The 18,117-nt window shown below is 42.8% G+C and overlaps 1 long non-coding RNA gene across 1 annotated transcript in view; it reads right to left on the bottom strand.

Moving 5' to 3' along the window:
* The window catches only part of LOC146869543 (uncharacterized), a 102,372-nt gene extending 85,319 nt beyond the window's left edge, over window positions 1–17,053 (bottom strand). The window contains exon 1 of the long non-coding RNA XR_014981438.1: window positions 16,951–17,053. This is a non-coding gene — a long non-coding RNA (uncharacterized LOC146869543). The remainder of the gene's footprint in view (window positions 1–16,950) is intronic.
* Window positions 17,054–18,117: the final 1,064 nt, after the last annotated feature.

Raw genomic sequence — 18,117 nt, forward strand, 5'->3', positions numbered from 1 at the left:
ACGGCTGGGAAAAGCAATTAATCCACGAAAGGTTCTATCCTAGCAATATCCACAGTGCACGATTCAAAGTAAACTTCGTGCTTGAATGTTCGGCTGCGTAATTCATCAGCCAGCGATACGCTGTGTATTGCCTGATCCGACCCCGGCGCCTCAGTATGGCATAGTCATTTATGTGGCATAGGTATATGATAGTTCATGCCAGTGGAGTTCACTGTACGACTGCTAGTCATCAGAATCCATAAATTGGAGAGCCCTTGCAAATATGCAGTACAACTTGGAGGTTCTGGCTGGACTGTTCCCAACAGGCACAGGGTCAAGACTGATTTGCATATAGCTGTGTCTGAACTGGGGCGGCGAAGTGAGTTAAAGAACGATGATGGATATAACCCAGATCTGTGACTGGGGGTGAGTGTCTCAAACGTTTCAGTGCTCCGTTCATCATCTCCTCGTGTTTGTTTTGTTTGCCCTAAGTTGGCAGGGTCTGCCCAGGCGTGGGTCCCTTGCTCACTTTGCCACTGGATTCAAGCTAGCCTGGCTGAAGAGGGCTATTAGCCCGAAACCGGTCCCAGGATGCTTGTTTCCGGTCCAGAGAAGACATGGATTGGCAGTTCAGGCTGGACTGTTCCCATGAGGCACCGGGTCAAGACTGATTTGCATATAGCCGTGTCTGAACTGTGGTGGCGAAGTGAGCTAAAGAACGATGATGGATTCAACCCAGATCTGTGACTGGGTGTAAGTGTCTGAAAAGTTTCAGCTCTCCGTCCATCATCTTATGCTTTGTACAACTTGGAGGTGGCAAGTAGCCTGCCAGGCTAACATTGTGTAAAACTAGCATTCCTGAGGCTTTGGGGGTTCTGAGGCTCTAACCCCACATCGCCTCTCTGAGTAAGTCTTGGACTGCTTGCCTCGTTGCCCTGAGAGTCACATGCTAAAAGTGTGCACTTGATGCTGTATCCCCAGTAGGCTGGCACCTGCCACATTAGGCCCAGTATCCATGTGTGCCCCAGAACCCCCAATCGAGCCTAAAAACGCCATCAGATGCCTCTTCATGGCTTGATTCTCCTAGTGCATCATTACTGCTGTCAGCTCCTCAAACAAAAAAGAACTCACCTTAGACATAAGTTTGTAAATGGGACGCCACTCCACAGTACTTATTGCCCCTCTTCAAGAACATGCCTGGTTCTTAAGTTGGCACAACAAAGCGAGGGTTGCAGAGAGCAGCAGAGTCAGCTTTTTACTCGAGAAAGTTGTAACAAGGTCTGTGTAGAGTTGTCTTCATTTTGAAATGGATTAGAGAACCATCTGCATGGGTGGAATGTTATGCTTTGAATGTGAAGGGAAGTTAGAGCTGTGAAGCTGAAGTGCAAGCTGGAGGTGATTTGCTTTATCTCGTACTAAACAAAGATAGTACTTGAACCAAACCTTACTGCATATCATCTTTACATTGGTGACGAGTTGGCGAACCCATACTGCGCAGGGGGCATTTTACCAAACCCTCCACCCCTGGATTTCTACCAATACAACTACTGTAAGCGTTAAGCTTTGCTGGAGTATTTTGGCAACATCTTTACCAGCCCTGAGCAGTGTAAACTAAATGGAACTGCTGCTTGATTTGATTTTGACTACATTTACGCTAGTGCTGAATGTGTGAGGGAGCTCTGTTCTGTAGCTGCGATCTAGCGGTATACAAGACAGGAGAAGCACCGTGAACAAATCCTTCGATTTCGAAGAGACTGTTATCACATTTGCTGCCGGTTTTAAGCGGTGCAAACTGAATTGACTTGCTGCTCTACTATTTTAATGACATTTAAGCTATGCTGGCGGTGTGAGAGTGCGCTGTTTTGCTACTGCGATATTCAAGGCAGAGAAAGCATTGAGGATAAATTCTTCAAATTCCTCAATTTTGAATGGATCGTTAGTCACGTTCACCTTCTCGCAGAGTCCTCGTGCGTTGCTTCTGTCTGCATTCTTCACGAGCTTTTGCTCTCGCGCACTGCCTCATGAATGTCTGACTCCAACTGCCTAATGAAAACATACGTAAACCATGCATTGCGGCAGCCATTTTAACTCCATGGGCTGGAATTTTCTTCACTACGTTACTGTTTTCTCTGGCGGCCATCTTAAAGTGGACCCGACTACATTAACTTCTAAACGCTTTGTATCCACGTCTACAAAGAAATTGTCCACTCCTCACATCAATCTTCTTGAACTTGAAACCTACTATCTTCAATAGAAACAGATGACTACCAGTTTATTATTTTGTCGTTATTTTAATTTTTTATATTAGTTCATAATTTTGTTTAACCTATATTTTCTTACAGGTAGCCTGTTCATACTGTTGAATCACATTGTATTTGTCTTTAAACATTTGTTGGGGGCAATTAAATTTGATTGGAATAGTTTAAATTCTATGCTATTTGCGTGCAGTTATCTGTGATTATGGCTGATCAAAGTTTGTCTGCACCACCTAGCTTTCTTGCTACTCCTGGTGAACCTCCTATTCCATGGAAGGAGTGGAAAAAATAGTTTCTTACTTACGTGTTAGCAACAGGAGCTGACAAGTATGGTACGGTGCATAGACAAGCCATATTACTCCATCACTTAGGTGTTGAAGGGAGGCGTTTATACGAGGATCTTCCGGAAATTTCTTTAGAAATGGGGGATGGTCAGCCAAATAATGTTTACGAATTGACATTGTAAATGCTCGAGATTCGTTTCATCACAAAAATTACCACTGTTTTAGAGAGACATAATTTTGTTTGTCGTACTCAAAAGGTAGGTGAAGATATTGCAACTTATGTTGCTGCGCTAAGGGGACATTCGCTAACATGCAAATTTGGAGAATTAGCTGATTCTCTTATCCAGGACCAAATTGTAAGGTGTACCAATAACAAAAGAGTTAGAGAGAAACTTTTAATCAAAGATCCCTCACTTGAAGAAGCTATTCAAATTGCTAAAGGGTTGGAGCACACAGATTTGTGGATTAAGGAGATGGACAAATACAATAGTTCAGTGTTGCAAAATGTGAGTTATGTAACCACAAACTAATTGTTAAAGTCTGGCTGAAAACCCCCAAACTAATTATGTCATACACATAATGTTAGTGAAATGGCAAGGTCTTGTCAACACAGACCTAAAAAAGCCAATTGGTCTGGCATTGGCTGCCAGCCTCTTGCCTTAGAGGAAGAAGGCAAGAAACAAGTGGGAATGAAAGAAAGAAACCAAGTGAAAAAGGCAAGGATGATGAAAGCAGGATGGAAGAAAGAAAGCAAGAAAGAAAGAAAGAAAGAAAGAAAGAAAGAAAGAAAGAAAGAAAGAAAGAAAGACAACAAGATTGAAGGTAAGAATGAAAACAAGAATGAAGGTAAGAAAGACAGGAAGAAAGAGGAACAAGAAAGAAAGAAAAAAGAAAGAAAGAAAGAGAGAGAGAGAAAACAAGAATGAAGGAAAAAAAGAAAGAAAGAAAACAAGAATGAAGATAAAAAGAAAGAAAGAAAGAAAGAAAGGAAATAAGAAAGAAAACAGGAATGAAGGATATAAGTCAAGAAGGAAAGGAGGAACAAAGAAAGAAAGAAGAGAAAGAAAGAAAGCAAGAAAGAAAGGAAGAAAGAAAGAAAGGTAGAGTTCATGTGAGCTGATGTGAAATAGCAGCAGTCAGATACACAAGGTCACTTCAGAAAGACAATGGATCTGATAAAGCTGGAATGTGTCCTGTTCTGTCATTAAAAGTGCCCGGCTATCAAATCAGACTCTAAACCCAAAGACAGCAATAAAGTAGTTATGAAGTAAAAACAAAAGCACTGGCACTGTAGGTAACTTCCCCATGTGCGGATGGGCTCCTTGTGAAAGAGCAAATGCAGTCACTCAAAGTGAAGTTAACCAGTGTCTGAAGTAGGCAGATGCATTGCCCCATGCTGTATGGTGTAGTGGGTGGGAGGAAAACATAACAGCAGACCAATGGATGAAGAGAGGTGGCTTAAAGCCCCTTCAAGGAAGTATATTATCCGTATAATTTTAACAAAATCAAAAGGTTAGACCGAAAAAGTAATGTCAACCACACACTAGTACTTGTAGTGCAGTGTGGGGTATTTTAACACTTTTCCTGTCCGGGCTACGATATTGTGCATTGCAGACCCGAAAAGGAAAAACTCCAGGGAACCCTGCATCAAAAGCCGGGCTCTAAATAGGAGATGCCTATAAAACTGTGTCCCCAGCTGCACTACCGAAAAGGTTATCCATTCCAGATCACAGTTGTGATGGCGAAGCACTATTCCTCTAATCCTACATGAGGCTGCGGTCGGATGCATCTGCTAATTAACACCAACCGGTTACACGTTACCACTTACGTGTAAATTAGGTGCTTTTTAAATACAATGTGATGTCAGTGACAGCCTGTGAAACATGACTTCAGGCCAGGGAACTCTCACTGGCTACTTCATCCCTCTTATTTTTCCAATACATCTTTATTGATTTTTAGAAATGAAATAGGCATAGCATGATAAAAACCTTGACATTTTGATATATAGATCATGTGCAGCTTAATTGCATTGCATCCTTCCTTCCTCTTGATGGCAGTAGTCTCTCCCTTATTCAGTTTTCCTTCGTCTGGCACACCAGATACTTCTGTGATCTCCAAGAGGAGCAAACGATGGCCTACGGTGCTGGGACCAGTGACAGCCTAGCTTGGCGACAAGGACACGAACGAGGGTGCATCGACAGACTTCACGGCTCCTTGACATGTTCGGCGAGCTAGGCATGGGCCTGTATTTGTTTATACATCCTCCTGTGCTTGGGAGCTGTAATAGCAAGGTGCCATGTGTAACTTGCTGAAATTCCTTTATTCATACACATCCACGGCGCACATAACATTGCACAACAGAAATAAAAGACATACACACTCATAAACAGCCAGAGTCGGGGGAGAATGATCCTCCAACCGCCTTGCTAGAATCCCCCCGAAGCAATACGTCACATCCACACAACACGGAACACATAACATTCCACAAAAGAAATAAAAGACATACACACTCATAAACAGCCAGGGTCAGGGGAGCATGATCCTCCAACCGCCTCTCTAGAATCCCCCAGACATACACACTCATAAACAGCCAGGGTCGGGGGAGCATGATCCTCCAACCGCCTCTATAGAATCCCCCAAAAGCAATACGTCACATCCACAGAACACGGCGCACATAACATTCCACAAAAGAAATTAAAGACATACACACTCATAAACAGCCAGGGTCGGTGGAGCATGATCCTCCAACCGCCTAGCTAGAATCCCCCCCAAGCAATACGTCACATCCACAGAACACAGCGCACATAACATTCCATGAAAGGAATAAAAGACATACACACTCATAAACAGCCAGGGTCGGGGGAGCATGATCCTCCAACCGCCTCTCTAGAATCCCCCAGAAGCAATACGTCACATCCACAGAACACAGCGCACATAACATTCCATGAAAGGAATAAAAGACATACACACTCATAAACAGCCATGGTAAGGAGAGCATGATCCTCCAACCGCCTCTCTAGAATCCCCCAGAAGCAATACGTCACATCCACAGAATACGGCGCACATAACATTCCACGAAAGAAATAAAAGACATACACACTCATAAACAGCCATGGTCAGGGAGCATGATCCTCCAACCGCCTCGCTAGAATCCCCCAGAAGCAATACGTCACATCCACAGAACACGACGCACATAACATTCCACGAAAGAAATAAAAGACATACACACTCATAAACAGCCATGGTAAGGAGAGCATGATCCTCCAACCGCCTCTCTAGAATCCCCCAGAAGCAATACGTCACATCCACAGAATACGGCGCACATAACATTCCACGAAAGAAATAAAAGACATACACACTCATAAACAGCCATGGTCAGGGAGCAGGATCCTCCAACCGCCTCGCTAGAATCCCCAGAAGCAATACGTCACATCCACAGAACACGACGCACATAACATTCCACGAAAGAAATAAAAGACATACACACTCATAAACAGCCATGTTCAGGGGAGCATGATCCTTCAACCGCCTCGCTAAAATCCCCCAGAAGAATACGTTACATCCTCAGAACACAGCGCACATAACATTTCACGAAAGAAATAAAAGACATACACACTCATAAACAGCCATGGTCAGGCAGCAGGATCCTCCAACCGCCTCGCTAGAATCCCCAGAAGCAATACGTCACATCCACAGAACACGACGCACATAACATTCCACAAAAGAAATAAAAGACATACACACTCATAAACAGCCAGGGTCAGGGGAGCATGATCCTCCAACCGCCTCGCTAGAATCCCACAGAAGCAATACGTCACCTCCACAGAACACGGCGCACATAACATTCCACGAAAGAAATAAAAGACATACACACTCATAAACAGCCATGGTCAGGGGAGCATGATCCTCCAACCACCTCGCTAGAATCCCCCAGAAGCAATACGTCACATCCACAGAACACGGAACACATAACATTCCTTTTTTTTTTTTTTAATAACTTTTTATTTTCATCATCACAAATGGCACTTAAATACTATGATACAAAAACATAAGAGAGAAGTTTTATATCATCTTGATAATGAATAAAAGATCCAAAGAAAAGAAAGAAAGTTACAGAAGGAAGGAGAGCGACAATCCTATATTAATCAATATATAAACAATATTTCATATAATGTATGCAGTGATATAAAGTTATATAATCAAAAAGACATAGGTCGCCACAATAATTCAAATTTAACTAAAGAGCGAATTCCCTTTGCTTTTGCTAAGGCAGCCTCCAAACCATAAGTTTCTTTAATTATGACCCAACAATCTTCAACCAACGGAGGTGTGGGAGAAATCCATACCCTGGCTATAGTCAATCTGGCAGAAGCCATCAGAATTGAAAAAAGACGAGCTATCGTTGGATTATTCTCCTTATACCCCAACATAATTTCTAAATCAGTAAGTGGTTGTTCAAACCCAAGTTTAGACTGTAATAATTGTTCCATTTTCTGCCAAAAAACCGTCAATGCTGGGCATGATATGAACATGTGTAGTAAATTAGCTGCATATAGTCCACATTTAGGGCAATATTTTTTATCACCCATCACATTTCCTTGGGCCCATTTAGCTACTTTAGCCGGCGTATAATACAACATACAGACAGTTCGTAATTGCTGAAGTTGCAGATTGACAGAATGGACCGACTCTTTCAAATTCCCTAATGCTTGTTTAATCATGCTAATGACACATAACATTCCACAAAAGAAATAAAAGACATACACACTCATAAACAGCCAGGGTCAGGGGAGCATGATCCTCCAACCACCTCGCTAGAATCCCACAGAAGCAATACCTCACCTCCACAGAACACGGCGCACATAACATTACACGAAAGAAATAAAAGACATACACACTCATAAACAGCCATGGTCAGGGGAGCATGATCCTCCAACCGCCTCTCTAGAATCCCCCAGAAGCAATACGTCACATCCGCAGAACACGGCGCACATAACATTCCACGAAAGAAATTAAAGACATACACACTCATAAACAGCCAGGGTCGTGGGAGCATGATCCTCCAAACGCCTCGCTTGAATCCCCCAGAAGCAATACGTCACATTCGCAGAACACGGCGCACATAACATTCCATGAAAGAAATTAAAGACATACACTCTCATAAACAGCCAGGGTTGTGGGAGCATGATCCTCATAAACGCCGCGCTAGAATCCCCCAGAAGCAATACGTCACATCCACAGAACACGGCGCACATAACATTGCACGACAGAAATAAAAGACATACACACTCATAAACACCCAGGGTCGGGGTAGCATGATCCTCCAACTGCCTCTCTAGAATCCCCCAGAAGCAATACGTCACATCCACAGAACACGGCGCACATAACATTCCACGAAAGAAATAAAAGACATACACACGCATAAACAGCCATGGTCAGAGGATCATGATCCTCCAACCGCCTCTCTAGAATCCTCTAGAAGCGATACATCACATCCACAGAACATGGCGCACATAACATTCCACAAAATAAATAAAAGTGATACACACTCATAAACAACCAGGGTCAGAGGAGCATGATCCTCCGCACGCCTCTCTAGAATCCCCCAGAAGCAATACGTCACCTCCACAGAAAACGGCGCACATAACATTCCACGAAAGAAATTAAAGACATACACACTCACAAACAGCCATGGTCAGGGGAGCATGATCCTCCAACCGCCTCTCTAGAATCCCCCAGAAGCAATACGTCACATCCACAGAACATGGCGCACATAACATTCCACGAAAGAAATTAAAGACATACACACTCACAAACAGCCAGGGTCGTGGGAGCATGATCCTCCAACCGCCACGCTTGAATCCCCCAGAAGCAATACGTCACATTCGCAGAACACGGCGCACAGAACATTCCATGAAAGAAATTAAAGACATACACACTCATAAACAGCCACGGTCGTGGGAGCATGATCCTCCAACCGCCTCGCTAGAATCCCCCAGAAGCAATACGTCACATCCACAGAACATGGCGCACATAACATTGCACGACAGAAATAAAAGACACACTCATAAACAGCCATGGTCATAGGAGCATGATCCTCCAACCGCCTCTCTAGAATCCTCCAGAAGCGATACATCACATCCACAGAACACGGGGCACATAACATTCCACAAAATAAATAAAAGTGATACACACTCATAAACAGCCAGGGTCAGAGGAGCATGATCCTCCGACCGCCTCTCTAGAATCCCCCAGAAGCAATACGTCACATCCACAGAACACGGCGCACATAACATTCCACGAAAGAAATTAAAGACATACACACTCATAAACAGCCATGGTCGTGGGAGCATGATCCTCCAACCGCCTCGCTTGAATCCCCCAGAAGCAATACGTCACATTCACAGAACACGGCGCACATAACATTCTATGAAAGAAATTAAAGACATACACACTCATAAACAGCCAGGGTCGTGGGAGCATGATCCTCCAACCGCCGCGCTAGAATCCCCCAGAAGCAATACGTCACATCCACAGAACACGGTGCACATAACATTGCACGACAGAATGTGTTTCATCGCTCTGGACAAGACACCCGCGACTTCCTCAGGGCTTAGTATATCTCGCTCAATTTTTCAAGCCTTCTGACTGGTTATAATTCCGTCCTAGCCTCACTATGGCTGGGAAAAGCAATGAATCCAAAAAAGGTTCTCTCCTAGCAATATCCACAGTGCACGATTCAAAGTAAGCTTTGTGCTTGAATGTTCAGCTGCGTAATTCATCAGCCAGCGATACGCTGTGTATTGCAGCGTCCACGCCTGATCCGACCCCGGCGCCTCAGTATGGCCATAGTCATTTATGTGGCATAGGTATATGGTAGTTCATGCCAGTGGAGTTCACTGTACGACTGCTAGTCATCAGAATCCATAAATTGGAGAGCCCTTGCAAATATGCTGTACAACTTGGAGGTTAGGCCTGGACTGTTCCCAACAGGCACAGAGTCAAGACTGATTTGCATATAGCTGTGTCTGAACTGGGGCGGCGAAGTGAGTTAAAGAACGATGATGGATATAACCCAGATCTGTGACTGGGGGTGAGTGTCTCAAATGTTTCAGTGCTCCGTCCATCATCTCCTTGTGTTTGCTTTGTTCGCCCTAAGTTGGCAGGGTATGCCCAGACGTGGGTCTCTTGCTCACTTTGCCACTGGATTCAAGCCAGCCTGGCTGATGAGGTCTGTTAGCCCGAAACCGGTCACAGGATGCTTATTTCCGGTCCAGGGAAGACATGGCTTGGCAGTTCAGGCTGGACTGTTCCCATGAGGCACCAGGTCAAGACTGATTTGCATATAGCTGTGTCTGAACTAGAACGATGATGGATTCAACCCAGATCTGTGACTGGGGGTGAGTGTCTGAAAGGTTTCAGCGCTCCATCCATCATCTCCTTGTGTTTGCTATGTTCACCCTAAGTTGACAGGGTATGCCCAGACGTGGATCCCTTGCTCACTTTGCCACTGGATTCAAGCTAGCCAGGCTGATGAGGGCTGTTAGCTTGAAACCGGTCCCATGATGCTTGTTTCAGTTCCAGGGAAGTCATAGCTTGGCAGATCAGGCTGGACTGTTCCCATGAGGCACAGGTTCAAGACTGATTTGCTTATGGCTGTGTCTGAACTGGGGTTGCGAAGTGAGCTAAAGAACGATGAAGGATTCAAATCAGATCTGTGACTGGGGGTGAGTGTCTGAAAAGTTTCAGCGCCCCGTCCATCATCTTATGCTTTGTACAACTTGGAGGTGGCAAGTAGCCTGCCAGGCTAGCATTGTGTAAAACTAGCATTCCTGAGGCTTTGGGGGTTCTGAGGCTCTAACCCCACATCGCCTCTCTGAGTAAGTCTTGGACTGCTTGCCTCGTTGCCCTGGGAGTCACATGCTAAAAGTGTGCACTTGATGCTGTATCCCCAGTAGGCTGGCACCTGGCACATTAGGCCCAGCATCCATGTGTGCCCCAGAACCCCCAATCGAGCCTAATAAATGCCATCAGATGCCTCTTCATGGCTTGATTCTCCTAGTGCATCATTACTGCTGTCAGCTCCTCAACCAAAAAAGAACACACCTTAGACATAAGTCTGGAAATGGGACGCCGCTCCACGGTACTTATTGCCCCTCCTCAAGAACATGCCTGGTTCTTAAGTTGGCACAACAAAGCGAGGGTTGCAGAGAGCAGCTTTTTACTCGAGAAAGTTGTAGCAAAGTCTATGTAAGTTGTCTTCATTTTGAAATGGATTATAGAACCATCTGCATGGGTGGAATGTTATGCTTTGAATGTGAAGGGAAGTTAGAGCTGTGAAGCTGAAGTGCAAGCTGGAGGTGATTTGCTTTATCTGGTACTAAACAAAGATAGTACTTGAACCAAACCTTACTGGATATCATCTTTACATTGGTGACGAGTTGGCGAACCCATACTGCGCAGGGGGCAGTTTACTATCACCTCCACCCCTGGATTTCTACCAATACAACTACTGTAAGGGTTAAACTTTGCTGGATGATTTTGGCAACATCTTTACCAGCCCTGAGCAGTGTAAACTGAATGGAACTGCTGCTTGATATAATTTTGACTACATTTACGCTAGTGCTGAATGTGTGAGGGAGCGCTGTTCTGTAGCTGCGATCTAGCGGTATACAAGACAGAAGAAGCATCGTGAACAAATCCTTCGATTTCGAAGAGACTGTTATCAAATTTGCTGCCGGCGTTGAGCGGTGAGAACTGAATTGACTTGTTGCTCTACTATTTTAATGACATTTAAGCTATGCTGGCAGTGTGAGAGTGCGCTGTTTTGCTACTGCAATATTCAAGGCAGAGAAAGCATTGAGGATAAATTCTTCAAACTCTTCAATTTTGAATGGATCGTTAGTCACGCTCACATTCTCGCGGAGTCCTTGTGCGTTGCTTCTGTCTGCATTCTTCACGAGCTTTTGCTCTCGCGCACTGCCTCATGAATGTCTGACTCCAATTGACTAATGAAAACATACGTAAACCACGCATTGCGGCGGCCATGTTAACTCCTTGGGCTGGAATTTGCTTTACTACGTTTCTGTTTCCTCTGGCCGCCATCTTAAAGTGGACCCGACTACATTTACTTCTAAACACTTTGTATCCACGTCTACAAAGAAATTGTCCACTCCTCACATCAATCTTCTTGAACTTGAAACATACTATCTTCAATAGAAACAGATGACTACCGGTTTATTATTTTGTCGTTATTTTAATTTTTTTATATTAGTTCATTATTTTGTTTAACCCATATTTTCTTACAGGTAGCCCATTCATACTGTTGAACCACATTGTATTTGTCTTTAAACATTTGTTGAGGGTAATTACATGTGATTGAAATAGTTTAAATTCTATGCTATTTGCGTGCGGTTATCTGTGATTATCGCTGATCAAAGTTTGTCTGCACCACCTAGCTTTCTTGCTACTCCTGGTGAACCTCCTATTCCATGGAAGGAGTGGAAAAAATTGTTTCTTACTTACGTGTTAGCAACAGAAGCTGACAAGTATGGTCCGGTGCATAGACAAGCCATATTACTCCATCACTTAGGTGTTGAAGGGAGGCGTTTATACGAGGATCTTCCGGAAATTTCTTTAGGAATGGGGATGGTCAGCCAAATAATGTTTACGAAATGACATTGCAAATGCTCGAGATTTGTTTCATTACAAAAATTAACACTGTTTTAGAGAGACATACATTTTTTTGTCATACTCAAAAGGTAGATGAAGATATTGCAATTTATGTTGCTGCGCTAAGGGGACTTTCGCTAACATGCAAACTTGGAGAATTTGCTGATTCTCTTATCCAGGACTAAATTGTAATATGTACCAATAACAAAAGAGTTAGAGATAAATTGTAATCAAAGTCCGTTTATAATAAAGCGCGAGCTACTCGCCCTTACGGGTCTCAAGGCGCTGGGGGCCGTCGTGGAAATTAAGGGCCTCATGTAGGTAGCCCAATACCGGTCGGTAACGGCCGATTTTCGGTAAATATACCGTTACCGACCGGTATTTAGGCTTTTGATATGTAGGGGGATAATTTCTGTATTCGGTATTTTACCGTCATTTACCACCAACTGAAAGTTGGTGGTAAATGACGAATGTCTCAGTTAAGGCATTATTTGGCCCTTAGATGTGTGCAATGTGGCAGACACACATGCCCTCAGGGCATGTATGTGTGCCACATGTGCACACATGCAGGTATTAGGGGTGCAACAGGGTGTCAATGTGACACCCTGCCACCCTTGATTGAGCTCCCCCATTACCGATTCGGTATTTACCGATTCGGTAATGGTAACTGGCTTCCCATTGATTCCTATGGGCCTCGTGGCCCATGGGAATCAATGAGATACAGGTTACCATTACCGAATCGGTAAATACCGATTCTAAAATACCGACACTTACCGAATCGTTATTTTTTTACCTACATTACATTTACCGATTCATAAATACCGAATCGGTAAAATTCGGTATTTAAGAATCGGTAAATGTAATTTACCTACATATGGCCCTAAGTGAGCTATTGCCCAGAGTCACATGGTGCTGAGCTGCCACCGGTGCCGGGGATCGAACCGTGAACCCTGTGCTCCGATGTCAGCTGCCCTGGCCGCTGCACCACACCTCTCCACTTGAAGAAGCTATTGAAATTGCTAAAGGGTTGGAGCACACAGATTTGTGGATTAAGGAGATGGACAAATGCAATAGTTCAGTGTTGACTAAGGAACATATTCCAAAGGTACCTGAAGTACATGCAGTTGTTGATGAAACCAAGAAAGCAAAATCTGTTACGACCTTCCACTCTTCTAATAAATTTAATGAATCTGGGAAAACTCCTTCTCCAACTCCTATATTTGATACTAGAGTGATTAAATATTACCGTTGCGGCGATCCTGGCCATATTGCTTCCAGTACCATGTGTATGGGCAGGAGTGCTACATGTCGAGCTTGTGGTAGGAAAGGTCACCTTGCTAAGGTTTGTAGAACGAAAACTCAATTCACTCGGGTACAAGCGGTGCATGACACTTGTGAGAGTGTGCGTTAACTAATGTTGAGTGTAGAAGTTTGCGAAAAATCAATGCACTCCGATGTTGATCCACATTTATCAATAGATGATGTTCCCAAGGAAAGCACAACCAAATTAGAGAAACCTCATTGTGTTATAAGCTTGGACAAATGTGGAATTGAAATGTTGGTGGATTCAGGGAGTTTGTATACTTTACTCTCTAGAGAAACGTTTTCCAAAATGTGGAGAGGGGAAATGTTGGTGTGGGACAAGCCCGACATTAAAGCAGCTGGCTATGGTGGAAAAATCATAGAAATTGTGAGGATGAGATGGATAGTAATTTCCTTTAATGGTAAAAAAGTTTTTGGACATGTATATTTGACCAAACAGGGGTCTGACCTTTTAGGGTGGCATCACCAAAAAGATCTCAATTTAATTCTAAATCCCTACGCCACTTTACTAGTTACTACTTTGGTTGTACACAATATTGATACATATGAGGTGACTGTGATGGAGAAGTATCCTAAGGTGTTTTCTGATCATCTCGGAAAACTCAAATTATTTTCTCACAGAATCATTTTGAAAAATAATTCTAAGCCAGTTGTTCACAAAGTGAGGAGTGTGCCTCATCTCATGAGAGAACCTCTTCATGAGGAACTTAAAACACCCTTAGCACAAGGAATAATAGAGCCCATTAAGGACTCTGAATGGTCGGCGCCCATTGAAGTGGCACCTAAGGAAAGACGGAAGATTCGCTTATGTGTGGGCTTGCGAGACCTGAATAAAAATATTTGGGTTGATAGGCAGCCGTTACTTAATATTTCAGAAATGTTAACTGCCATGGGTGGGGGAGACGTATTTAGTTTGATCGATATGTCAGCTGCTTATCACTAAATAGAGTTACATGAAGAATCTAGGCATCTCATGTCTTTTGGTACACCTCTGGGGGCATTTCGTTACTGTAGAATGCCGTTTGGATTAGCATCTGCCTCAGCGGTGTTCCAGAGAGAAATGCAACAAATGTTTGAAGGGCTGAGAAATGTTCTTTGCTTTCGAGATGAAGTGTTAATTGTAGGAAAGGATGGTAAGCATCATGATGAGGTGTTTGATGAGGTGTTGAGGAGAATGGAAGAGAATGGGCTGACAATTAAGAAAGAAAAATGTCAATTGAAGAAAAATTGTGTGACTTATTTGGGGCACGAAATATGTAAGGTAGGGATCAAACCAAAAATTAGTATTGTCTCTGCCGTAAAGAATGCTCCTAATCCCCTTACTAAGGATCAGTTGAAATCTTTAATCTTTCCTCGGTTTGGCAGAATATTGTTCCAAGTTTGTGGAAGGTTTCACTGAGAACCCTTGAGACAACTAATGAAGAAGGGTGTTCTATTTGTTTGGAATGAGGCTTGTAGTGAAGCATTTGATCAGGGGAAAAGCTGTGTTGCTCAAGCTCCAACTCTTGGCCATTTTCACGTAAATGCTAAAACGTTTATTACCACTGACACAAGTGCTGTTGGAGTTGGGGCCATGTTGACTCAGATTTATGATGGACAAGTAAGAGTCATTGGATTTGCATCTATGAGACTTCAGGATGCTGAAACATCCTACTCAGTTATTGAAAAGGAGGCTCTAGCGTGTTGTTGGGGCATAAATCATTTCAGATACTTTGTTTGGCGTCTACCTTTCAAGGTTCGTACTGACCACAAACCCCTTATTCATTTGTTTAAGGGGGAATTGGGTTTAGAAGGTAATGTAACTCCCAGGATTTCTAGGTGGATGTTATCAGTACTGGAGTACAATTTTGAAGTGGAATATGTAAAGGGCTTGAAAAATTTAGTTGCTGATTGTTTGTCCAGGATGCCTCTCGATGTGGTGGTGCAGGATGAAGATGTGGTGGATGAGGAGATTAGGAAGAGTGGGCATTCGCCACGTCTGAGGATGATATTTTACAACAGGTTATGAAATATGTATCTGAAGGTTGGGGTAATCATGAGGATGATGTCTGTTTTAAGGGCTATCATCATGTACCTGACGAGTTGTGTGTATCATGGGAGGTTGTTATGGAGGAGTCAATTTGTGCCACCAGTGGGGGTTAGAAGGAGGATTATTGACATCGCTCATGAGGGTCACCTGGGAAGGAATATGACAAAGAGGAGGATCCGACAGTCCTTCTAATGGTCAGGAATGGACAGGGACATTGAGGAAGTAATGAAGGAGTGTTATGCAGGTGCGAACAGTGATAAGACTAAGCTTGTGAGGCAGCCTCCTTCTAGTTGCACTGCTTTTCTCAAACATCCTTGGGAGAGAGTAGCAAGTGATTTCTTGGGTCCGATTTCCAGATTTGGTTTTCACAACAGGTTTGTGATGGTTTTGGTGGACTACCACTCCAAGTGGTTTGTCATTGAAACTACCGATTGCATTGATACAGACAAGGTTCTGGGATTTTTGGAGAGAGTGTTCATGAAAGAGGGAATTCCGAAGACCTTGGTGTCTGACAATGGGGTACAGTTGGTATTGTGAAAGATGGGGAATTTCTTGAGTAAACTTGGAATCAAACATGAAAGGGTTGCTTTGTTCAGGGCCCTTGCTAATGGAATATTAGAAAGAATAAATCATTTGATAATGGATAATATACAACTATAGCTGTCGAATGGATTGTCTTGGTTGGAAGAATTAAAGAAATTGGTGTGGTCGTATAGAGTGATGCCACATTCTGTGACTGGTGTGTCACCGTTCGTCTCTCTCAAAGGGCGTGAGCCAGGTGTGAAGGAAGTACCTGGTTGGCTGAAAGATAAAAGAGTGTGTGTGGGTTGATTGCACCGCTGTTGAGCGTGATGTGTGTCAAAAGCAATTGGCTGCCGATAGTCATTATAATGACAGGAAAGCTGTTAAAATACCAGACACAAAAGAAGGTGATTGGGTTGCAACCAGGAAGAGTGGGATAGTAATCAAGGGTGAGAGCAAATTTTCTAAACCTGTTCAAGTAAGAGCTGTAAAGAAGAATATTCTTATTTTAGCTGATGGTTCTGCTTGGAGCACAGGGAATGTCTGTAAATGTGATGCTCCTCAACTGGTTCTCTGTGATTGATGTATAATTGGAGGTGACCCACTTCCAACTTGTTGAGACAGTTATTTGTTCTGTGTAATTGGACATTGAAATGTGGTTGTAATTGTTTTTTATTGGGTTTTTTTCCTTTGTGTACAAGGGGGAAGATGTGTAGAGTTGTCTTCATTTTGAAATGGAATATAGAACCATCTGCATGGGTGGAATGTTATGCTTTGAATGTGAAGGGAAGTTAGAGCTGTGAAGCTGGAGTACAAGCTGGAGGTGTTTTACTTTATCTCGTACTAAATAAAGATAGTACTTGAACCAAACCTTACTGGATCTCACCTTTGCAGTCTTCTTGCATTCTTCCCACGAGTAGGAGCAGCGCCTGCTCATCAGCGCCCATCAGTAGGTTCTGTAGGTCACGCCTTCCTGCTTCAATATACCTGTATTCGAAAAAAATTGTATAAATGGAGCACCAATACGTTATGTGGTGTATTATGAAGATATGAGGTCTTGCAACACCACAAGAGATGTCTGGAGCCAGACCTAAATAAGCAGCTTACCACTTTCTAAAATAGCCACCTGCCCAAAAAACATAAAATGTGCCCAACACTGTTTTTTCTGGTCAGTTTACCACAAAGAATGAGCCTGGAATGGATTAACGATGAACGGTTAGGGTCCATGCCTCTGTTTTTCTGTTTCCTACTGAGATGCTGTTTAAGACTTGCCTTTACATTGCATGAAAATGTCTGCCAGCGGCTCTATCAAGGAGACCGCTGAACTGTGCGACTGAGATTGCAATCGTGTGTAGTTGAAAAACTCTCAAATAATGCATTCCAGTGCAAATAGTTCTTTAATACATAACTGATGCTATTTAACAGCATATGCCAGATACTAATGTAGATTCCTAGGCCTTTAATAATCATACTACTCAATTCAGCATTGCAATTTATAGCTGCTCACCAGTTTCACACAAAAACTTGAGAACTTTAAATTGCTGCCCATGTTCTATGTTGTAGAGAGACGAAGACAAATATGAATGCCACACTGTCAGACTAATGACTGAAGAAGGCTAGGTAAAAGTCCTTATAATGAAGTATATGAAATGTACACGATTAGTAAAATCAATAGGTCATGGCTAAAGCCAGATCTAATCAAATCAAAGCCTAACATGTAGTTATATTTTAATGAAAATTATTGTATCTGTTTTTAATTTAAAATGGGGTATTACAATATTACTTATTAAATAATAACAATGTATTATTTCTATATTTTTTAAACATTAAATTAGAATTATTTATATGTTTATCTATTTCAAAATATTTAATTTAATTTAACAGTATTTCCTATGGGGGTTAATTTGAGTTCCTTTCCTTTATTATTTCCTATGGGAGAGTGTTGCAGCACCAGTGGTTGGCGATATGTGGTTCTGAACTAAATCACAGTTTTCTTTGTTCGTAGTAATTTACACTCGGATTTTGTCAATATGCCAAAAAGTAATAAATGTAC

This window comes from Triturus cristatus, chromosome 1_1 (genome assembly GCF_964204655.1).
Source record: "Triturus cristatus chromosome 1_1, aTriCri1.1, whole genome shotgun sequence".
Classification (NCBI taxonomy): domain Eukaryota; kingdom Metazoa; phylum Chordata; class Amphibia; order Caudata; family Salamandridae; genus Triturus; species Triturus cristatus.